We start from the raw sequence: 9,713 nt of genomic DNA, 5'->3' as shown, positions 1-9,713 counted from the left end.
AGAAAGAGAGAGAGAGAAAGAGGCCGAAATGAAATCAGTGAGTTACTCACCCCTGCAGCCAGAGACAGCACCTCTCCCCCAAGGTGAAAGCCTGGATAAAACTCCAGGCGTACTGTGGCCGGATGAGAGGGACCGATGTCTTCCTCCCTGGTAAGAGGGAGGGTGTAGCAGAGGGCAGAGGGGTTTCTCTCTGAATCTTCAGAGATTCAGAGCCTGCTCTGAACCTCCACTCTGGCCGGACCAGAATCACCAGCAAGTGGAGATTGAAAGAGACACCTCCATGGAAAGCTTCACCGTCTGTTGGCCAGCCAGGAAACTGCAAGGAGGAAAAACACTTTTTGGAGTCTCTCTGCCCAGACCCCTTGGATCAGATCTGCACCCCACTAGTGAGTCCCTGGTCCTTTTTTTTTTTTTTAATTTATTCCCCCCCTCCGTTTGAGGTTTGATTGCTGTCTGCTCTGTCTGTCCATTCGCTGCGTGTTCTTCTGTGTCTGCTTGTGTCCCTTTGTTGCGTCATCTTGCTGCACCAACTCTCCGCAGGCACAGGCCATCAGCTCTCTGCAGGTGCGGGCCAGCTTGCCTTCACAAGGAGGCCCCAGGATGCAAACCCAGAGCCTCCCATATGGTAGATGGGAGCTCAAGTGATTGAGCCACAGCCGCTTCCCCTGGTCCTATTTTGATAACTTAAGTTGGGCAATTTGAAGTTGGACTTAGAATAAGGTGAACAAAAACTCAAAAGCCATAAAATAAAACCCCCTATGCAAGAGAGAGAAATTGACCATCAGAGTAAATTCACCAACATAATAAAATGCCTAGAAATCAGAAAAATATTACAAGCCATACTAAGAAGCAGGAAGACATGGCCCAGCCAAAGGAACAAACCAAAAATCCTGAAAAGACATTGGATTTAAGACAACTAATCAATGATAATCACACAAATCTCCTAAGCCAATTCAAAGAGTTAAAGGAAAATGTGGCTGAAGAGACAAAGGATACTAAGAAGACACTGTGTGGGCATAAAGAACTATTTGAAAGCCTGCAAAGAAAAGTAACAGAGCTTATGGGAATGAAAAACATAATGGATGAGATTAAAAATACATTAGATGATCCTATTGTGGTTCATAAGCATGATAAATGGGCGTTTGACATGTTTGTGTGAGATGTGCCTTCCTCAAACCTTGTTACAACATTGGCACATTACCCATCTGGTGTGGAGAAAAATTACATTAGATGGGAGGGAATGTGACTCAAGCTGTTGAGCACCTGCTTCCCACACAGGAGGTTCTGGGTTCATTTCCTGGTGCCTCCTAAAAACAAAAACAAACAACAAGCAAACAAATGAGGGAACCAAGTCAGGGGAGCTGATGTGGCTCAGTGGTTGAGCACCAGCTTCCCACACGCAAGGTCTTATGTTCAATCCCTGGCCCTGTCACCTCAAAAAAAAAAAAAAAAATTAGAGGCATACAACAGTAGAATTGGTGGAGGACAGAATTAGTGAATTGGAGGACTCAGGATATGAACTTGAAAAGACAGGAGAATAGAAAGAGAAAATAATAGAAAAAAATGGAACAGGTCCTCAAGGAATCATATGATAATGCAAAACACACAAACACACACATTATCAGTGTCTCATAAAGAGAAGAGAACAGAAAAGGGGAAGAAATAATATTTGAGGAAATGATGACCAAAATTTTCCTAACCTTTATGAAAGACATAAATATCAATATTCAAGAAGGACAACACACCCCAAGCAGAATAAAGAGACTTACTTCAAGGTTCCTACTATTCTTAATGACAAATACCAGACATAAAAAGAGGATTCAGAGAGTAGCAGGAGAAAAGCAAAGCAAATCAATCAGAAACCATGGAGGTGGAAAGAAAGTGGAATGATGTATTTAAGGTATTGAAAGAGGAAAATTACCAGCTAAGAATTCTTTATCTGGAAAAGCTATCCTTCAAAAATGAGGGTGAGTTTAAAGTCTTCACAGACAAATAAAAGCTGAGAGGATGTTATCAAAAGTATGAATTTGTAAGAGATACTGAAAGGAATGCCACCTCCTGAAAGGAAAAGATGCGGGCAAGAGACATGGAGATTACAGAAATGAACATTATTAGTAAGGGTAACTTAAAGGTATTAATGAAAAGACAGACAAAGTAAGAAATGACAGCAGAAAGCCAAAGGACAAAATGGACAAAGTAATGCCTTTACACTAATAACACTGAATTACTGAATTAAACTCCCTAAGCAAGACATAGACTGACAGACTGGATAAAAAATTAAGAGCCACCTGTATGCTGTCTAAAAGAACCTTACCTCAGGTGAAAGGACACAATCAGGTGGAACATGAAAGGTTAGAAAAGATAGTCCATGAAATAGTAACCAAAAAACATCTGGAGTAGTGATACTAAAATCAAACAAAATATATTTTAAATGCAAAACTATTATAAGAGGTAAAGAATATATTGTATTCTAATATACATATTAGCAAAAGGGGCAATTCACCAAGAAGAAATAACTATAATAAATATTTATGCAACTAACCTGGGTGCTCCAAGATACATGAGACACACTCTGGCAAAACTGAAGGGAGAAATAAACATCTCTTCACTACACTACTCTCAGCATCGTATAGAACATCTGAAAAGAGGATAAATAAGGGCACAGAGAGCTTGAATAATATGATAACTGAACTAGACCTAACAGACATTTAGAGAACATTACACCCCAAAACAACAAAATATGCATGCTCTTCAAGTGCTCATGGATCGTTCTCCAGGATAGACCATATGTTGGGTCATAAGACAGGTCTCAATAAATTTAAAAATATTGAAATTATAGAATGCACTTTCTGTGATCATGATGGATCAGTAAAGTGACAGGATACAAGATTAATATGCAAAAGTCAGTAATGTTTCTATACACTAGTAGTGAGCAATCTGAGGAGGAAGTCAGAGAAAAATTCCATTTATAATAGCAACTAAAACAATCAAACATTTAGGAGTAAAGTTATCCAAGGACATGTACTCAGAAAACTACAAAACATTGCTAAAAGAAACCAAAGAAGAACTAAAATGGAAGGACATTCCATGTTCATTGATTGGAAGAATAAATTGTTAAGCTGTCAGTTCTACCCAAACTGATGTACAGATACAATGCAAGCCCAATAAAAATCCCAACAGCCTTTTTTTTTTTTTTTGGCAGAAATGGAAAAGACAATTATCAAATTTATCTTGAAGGGTAAGGGGCCCCTGACTAGTCAAAAATGTCTTTAAAAAGAAGAACAAATTTGAAAGACTCTCACTTCCTGACTTTAAATCATATTACTCAGCTACAGTGGTAAAAAACAACAACAAAACAGCATGGTACTGGTATAAGGATAGATACATTGAACAATGGAACAGAATCAAGAACTCAGAAATAGACCCTCACATCTACAGTCAAGTGATTTTTTACAAGGCTGTTAGGCCCACCCAGCTGGGCCAGAATAGTCTAATCAACAAATGGTGCTGGGAGAACTGGATAGCTATATCCAAAAGAAAGAAAGAGGAACCCTATCTCACAGCTTAAACAAAAATTAACTCAAAATGGATCAAGGACCTAAAGTGTAAGAGCTTCAACCATGAAATTCTTAGAAGAAAATTTAGGGAAACATCTTCAAGATATTGTGGTAGGTGGTGGTTTCTTAAACCTTACACGCAAAGCACAAGCAATGAAAGGAAAAAATAGATAAATGGGAACTCCTCAAAATTAAACACTTTTGTTCTTCAAAAGACTTTGTCAAGAAAGTAAAAAGGCAGCCTACTCAAAAGGAGAAAATTTTTGGAAACTACGTATCAAGTAAGGGTTCGATATCCATGTTATATAAAAAGATCATACAACTCAACAATGAAAAGACAAGCAAGCCAATTAAAAACTGGCTTGGGCAAAAGACTTGAAAAGACATTTTTCCAAAGAGGAAATATAAATGGTCAAAAAGCACATGAAGGGAAACGGACTTTGGCCCAGCGGTTAGGGCGTCCGTCTACCATATGGGAGGTCCGCGGTTCAAGCCCCGGGCCTCCTTGACCCGTGCGGAGCTGGCCATGCGCAGTGCTGATGCGCGCAAGGAGTGCCGTGCCACGCAAGGGTGTCCCCCGCGTGGGGGAGCCCCACGCGCAAGGAGTGCGCCCCGTAAGGAGAGCCGCCCAGCGCGAAAAGAAAGTGCAGCCTGCCCAGGAATGGCGCCGCCCACACTTCCCGTGCCGCTGACGACAACAGAAGCGGACAAAGAAACAAGACGCAACAAATAGACACCAAGAACAGACAACCAGGGGAGGGGGGCAAATTAAATAAATAAATAAATCTTTAAAAAAAAAAAGCACATGAAAAATGCTCAACATCGTAGCTATTAGGAAAATGCTAATAAAAACTACGAGACACCATTCCACACCTTATAGAATGGCCATCATTACAACAGAAGACCACAAGTGCTAGAGATGATGTGGAGAAACAGGAAGACTCCTTCACTGTCGGTGGGAATATAGAGTGGTGCAGCCTCTGTAGAAGACAGTTTGGCAGTACCTCAAAAAGCTGAATATAAAACTGCCGTATGAACCAGGAATTCCATTACTAGGAATATATTCAGAAAAACTAAAAGCAAGGATGCAAACTGACATTTGCACATCAGTGTTCATAGCAGCACTATTCACGATTGCTAAAATATGGAACCAGCCCAAATGTCCATCAACCAATGAATGGATGAACAAAATGTGGTGCATACATACAATGGAATACTATTCAACTGTAAGAAGAAATGAAATTGGGATGCATATGACAACGTGGATGATCCTTGAGGACACTAATGTTGAGTGAAATAAGCCAGACACCAAAGGGCGAGTATTGTTATGTTCTCACTACTATACACTAAATACAATGAGTAAACTCATGGAGGTAAACTCTAGAGTAGAGGTTAACAGGAGACAGAATGTGGGTTCAGAATGGAAGGTGATGCTTAGTATATGTAGAATAAATGAATAGAGTTGATGGCAACACATTATATAGTGAGTATAAGTAACACTGTTAATTCATAAACATGATTATGACCGAAAGGGGTAACTGTAGATGTGAATGTCAATTGAAAGGAAGCTAGAGAATAATGTAGGGACTATAGAACACAGGGATTTTGATAATGGATGAAGATTGTGGTTAATAGTGTAAGAATATTCTTTTACAAAGTGTTAAGAATATAGTGGTACACAGGAAAATTACAACTAATATAAATTATGGACAGTAGTTAACAGTAATATGGTAGTATTTTGCAGCAATGGCAGAGAAGGGTTATTGGTGTACAGGCTGTAGCTCAGGCTTAGCATTCGCACCGGAGTTGGGCCAAATTCCAGTGGTTGCTGAGGTACCCTGGGGGTGCCAGGCAGGAGCAGGGGCCCCCAGAGGAGGCAGATCTGTGCGTCCTCTACCTGTACCTCGGACGCCTGCCCAGCAGTTTGTTCCCGTGGATTCTCTGGCCCTTCCCCCAGACCTGTCTTGGCACCCACCTGGCACACAACCAGTAAACTCCCCAGTGACAAGTTGCATCCCGGCAGTGATTATTGCTAGAAACGATTTCAGTACAAAAAGTCAGTGCTGTAACAGGCATATGTTAACGCTAAGCAGGAGCTACATTAGAACAAGAGCTGTGAAGAATCACAAGACTCTGGGCAACAGAGAGGATTTAGCCTCAGAGGAATGTGGTACTTCAGATGCAGCCTGGCTGCCTAGGGATTAACCCCAGGGTGGAGGGAGGCCTCTCGTTCCAGCCCAGAGCTGAGTACAGGTGCCAGCAGAGGGGTGGGGGAGGTGGGGCAGAGCAGCCCCTCTTCCACCGAGATTCCAGGGAGCCTGTCTGCTCCATTAACCCAATTCACAGCAACTCAAAGCTGACTTCTCAATGAACTTCGACATTTCAAAGAGCGGTGTCATATCTCAGTCTTCCCCCTTCTCTTCTACTGCCCCCAAACCAAAGAATCTTGGCTAGCTTTGCAAGTCAAGAAAGCTCTTGCACCCAGACTTAGGAATCGCTCTGGCATGTCCCCAGCTTTCCAGGTAAACCTGAGGACATGAACTTAAGAGACCTCAGGAGCCCCTCGGCGCCTTATGCTGGGCAGTACTCAAGGCTAATGCAAATGGAAACAACCTAGAGGTCAGCTTTGGACACCACTGCAATTCAGGTGTGGCTTCCAGAAGTGAATTGGCCAGGGCAGGGCAAAGCTGAGACTTGGCCAGTGTTATGCTGGCTAAACAACCATTTGCCAAAGAGATGGGGCTTATGACTCATGGACCCAATCAACCATCTCAGAAGTCAGGAGTGGAGATGCAGTTATCCAGGGAAGATCTGTGCAAGACCATTTTGTCTGATGCCCTGCCCCCCACCCCCTTAAATTGCATAGAAGACCAAAAAGGTTTATGAGAATTTTATAACAGCAGAAACACTGCCAGCCTGGACCCAAAGGGAACAGAATTAGGACAAAATGAAGGAATAATGACTCCAAAGGTAGAACCATGGACGAAGAGGTCTAGTCAGAAGGGAGCGGGGCCCACCGTGGTGTTCCAGGAGGGGTGGCTGCTGCACCAGCAGTTGGGGCCTGAAGGACAGAGACCATTAAGTCACATATTACTGTGGGCCTTTAAATCTAATGGGTTTTCCCTGCTGCATTTCAGACTTCCTTGGGACCCGTGGCCCTTTTGTCCCTTCCAATTTCTCCCTTCTGGAATGGGAATGTCTATATCCTATGTCTGTTCCACCGTTGTATTTCAGAGGCAGATAACTTGTTTTATGGTTTCACAGATTCACAGATGGAGAGGAATTTTGCCCCACAGTGGATCATGCCCATAACTGATTTAGATGGGACTTCAGAGTTGAGTTCTTGCTGAAAGGGCCTAAGGCTTTCAGGATCTGGGGTTGGGGTGAGTGTATTTTGCTTGTGGGAAGGATATGAAGGGCCAGGGAGGGTGCATTGTTATGGATTGAATTGTTTCCCGCAAAAGATGTGTTCGAGTCACTACCACCCCCCACACACTCACAGAGCTTGTCCCCACACACCCTCCACACCCAGTTTCCTCCGCCCAGTCCAGCCCAGTCTCTAGGAGACTATAAAGAGGAGTATCTGTTCAAGAAGCACCACTCTGAGGGCAAGAAAATCCAAAAGAAATACCCAGATCAGGTTCCAGTGGTAGTAGAAGCTTCCAAAGCTCAGAGAGGAGACCTGGATGAACAAAAACACCCAGTGCCTTCGGATCTCACAGCTGGTGAGTTCTACTTCCTGCTCCAGAAGTGAATTCATCTCTAAGCTGAGGATGGCTTGTTTTTCCTTTGTCAACAATGTCTTCCACCCGCAGAGCCACGATGGGTCAGACATACCAAGAAACCCCAAAGAAGACGGCTGTCTATGCATGGCCTGTGCCATGACAGTGTCCATGGTCTTGTGGTGCTGCTGCCCCTGAGCTGAGGGCCCCATTCCACAGGAGGTGGAACTGAGGAGCCTTAGCATGTTGGGAGTTCCATTCATAGCCACAGAAGTGTCTGTCCTGCACTTCAGCCCTCAGTAAGTTCTGCTGCACACATTTTCATCTGCCAAAATGAACTATAAGTTTAGGCTTCAAAACTAAGGGAAGGGTAAAAAGTTAAACTGAAGATGACAGGTAGCTGTCTTACAGACTTGTCTTGGCAATAATGAAGAAATGGTTGCTATAAAATCCAAGCTTCCTCCTTTTATTTTTAGTGGGAATAAAGAGGAAGAAGAGAAGGAAAGAGGCAATTCTCCAGTATTCCTGAAATTAAAATAGAAAACCACAAATTCAGAACAAAAATATTTTAGATCATTGCTATCCTCCATTCATAGACCCTCAGATTTACAGGTAACTTTTCACGTCTCCCATCTAAAGAAGCAGTTTTTAGTCTCAGGACTCTATACTTTTAAAAAATCTCATTGGGGTCTGTGACAGTTTGAATTTTGTGAATGTCAGTAAATGATTACAGTCTTAAACTAGTCTATTCTGGGAAGCAGATGTAGCTCAAATGATTGGGCTCCCATCTACCATATGGGAGATCCAGGGTTCAATTCCCAGACCTCCTCATGAAGGCAAGAGGGCCCTTGTGGCAAGCTGACCCGAGCAGAGAGCTGGCCCACACAGAGTGCTGGCCCACGCAGAGTGCTGGCCCACACAGAGTGCTGGCCCACGCAGGAAGCTGGCCTGAGTGGAGCAAGACAATGCAACAAAAAGAGACACAGCGGATAGACAATAAGAGATGCAGCAGACCAGGGAGCTGAGGTGGCACAGGAGATTGAGCACCTTTCTCCCACTCTAGAAGGTCCTGGGATCAGTTCCCAGTGCTGCTTAAAACAAGACAAGCAGACACCGAAGAATGCACAGCGAATGGACACAAAGAGCAGACAACGGGGCAGGGAGAATAAATAAATCTTTAAAAACAAAATACATCTATTCCCACGCGTGGGGCCCTTTGATCACATTAAATTCAGTTGAGGGAACTCTTGACTAGGTTATTTGACAAGGTTGCTTTAGGGCTTTTGATTGGATGGCATCAGTTTGGATGGATCAGATGGAGCCAGTTTGGGTCTCCACCATCCTGCTGTGTCTAATATAAATGGAGATACTCAAAGAAAAGAAGCTTCCAAATTATATTGATACTCCCATGTGAGAAAGATGGCTGCAGGAAAACAGAGAAGCCCCAAGAGGCAGAGAGAGGTCCTGGGGTCTGGAACCAGCAGGGCACAGAGGCACAGAAAGAGGCCCGAGAGCCCGGGCCCATGGAGCAGCTCAAGAGATGAGCCCTGCCCTGTGCCTGCTATCTCACAGCTGAACTTGGGAAGAAAGTGGAGCAGCGAGAGGAGGCCTGGTAAGAGACCAGCCCTGTGCCTGGCTGCCCACAGCTGAGTTGCAGGAGACAGTAGATTCCAGAGGGGAAGGCAGGGGCCGGCAGCCATCTCCACCTGGCAGGACCCCGGGATCCCCAGCAGCCTTTGGTGAGAAAGCATCTCTGCTGATGCCTTCACCTGGACATTTCACAGCCTCAGACCAGTAAGCTTTTACCCCCAAATAACTCCCCTTTATAAAAGTGAAGCCATTTCTGGTATTTTGCATTGGCAGCCCTTGGGCAAACTGAGAAAGGGTCCTCAATTTTTATCCGAGTGATATATATCATTAGTTACTATATTGGAAATTAAAACTGCAAACATTTAAAATATTTAACTCATTTTTAGACTAGTGTAAGTACCTAGCTAGCTCAGTCAGTAGACCATGAGCCTCTTACTCCCTGGGTCATGGGCTCAAGCCCCACATTGGGTGTTACGTTTTCCTCCTGCTAATTTGGTGAGTGGATGTAGCTCAAGTGGTTGAGCACCTGCTTCACATATACAAGGTCCCAAGTTTGATCCCTGGTACCTCCTAAAAACAAATGAAGAAAACTCTCATTGAGGAGAGTGGTTGAGCACCTGCTTCCCAGGTACAAGGTCCTGGGTTCAATGACTGGTACCTCCTAAAACAAAATAGTACAATTACAAAAATATTCTTTCAAGAATTGTAACAAATGCACCACACTAATGCAAGATAATGCAAGGTGTTAATAATAGGGTGGTTTTATTAGTCAGGCAAAGGGGTGCTGATGCAAAATACCAGAAATTGGTTGGGTTTTATAAAGGGTATTTATCTGGGGTAGGAA

At 43.5% G+C, this 9,713-nt stretch overlaps 1 non-coding gene across 1 annotated transcript; it reads left to right on the top strand.

Annotated features, from left to right (window-relative positions):
- The first annotated feature begins 1,106 nt into the window (after positions 1-1,106).
- Positions 1,107-1,211, top strand: LOC111764658 (small nucleolar RNA U13). Its single transcript, XR_002797220.1, has one exon. It is a non-coding gene; the product is annotated as a small nucleolar RNA U13 (small nucleolar RNA).
- The last annotated feature ends 8,502 nt before the right edge of the window (positions 1,212-9,713 follow it).

The sequence above is a fragment of the Dasypus novemcinctus genome, chromosome 3 (assembly GCF_030445035.2).
Source record: "Dasypus novemcinctus isolate mDasNov1 chromosome 3, mDasNov1.1.hap2, whole genome shotgun sequence".
NCBI lineage: Eukaryota > Metazoa > Chordata > Mammalia > Cingulata > Dasypodidae > Dasypus > Dasypus novemcinctus.
Note: the sequence above shows the minus strand (reverse complement) of the source record. Positions and strands in the feature narration are given on the sequence as shown.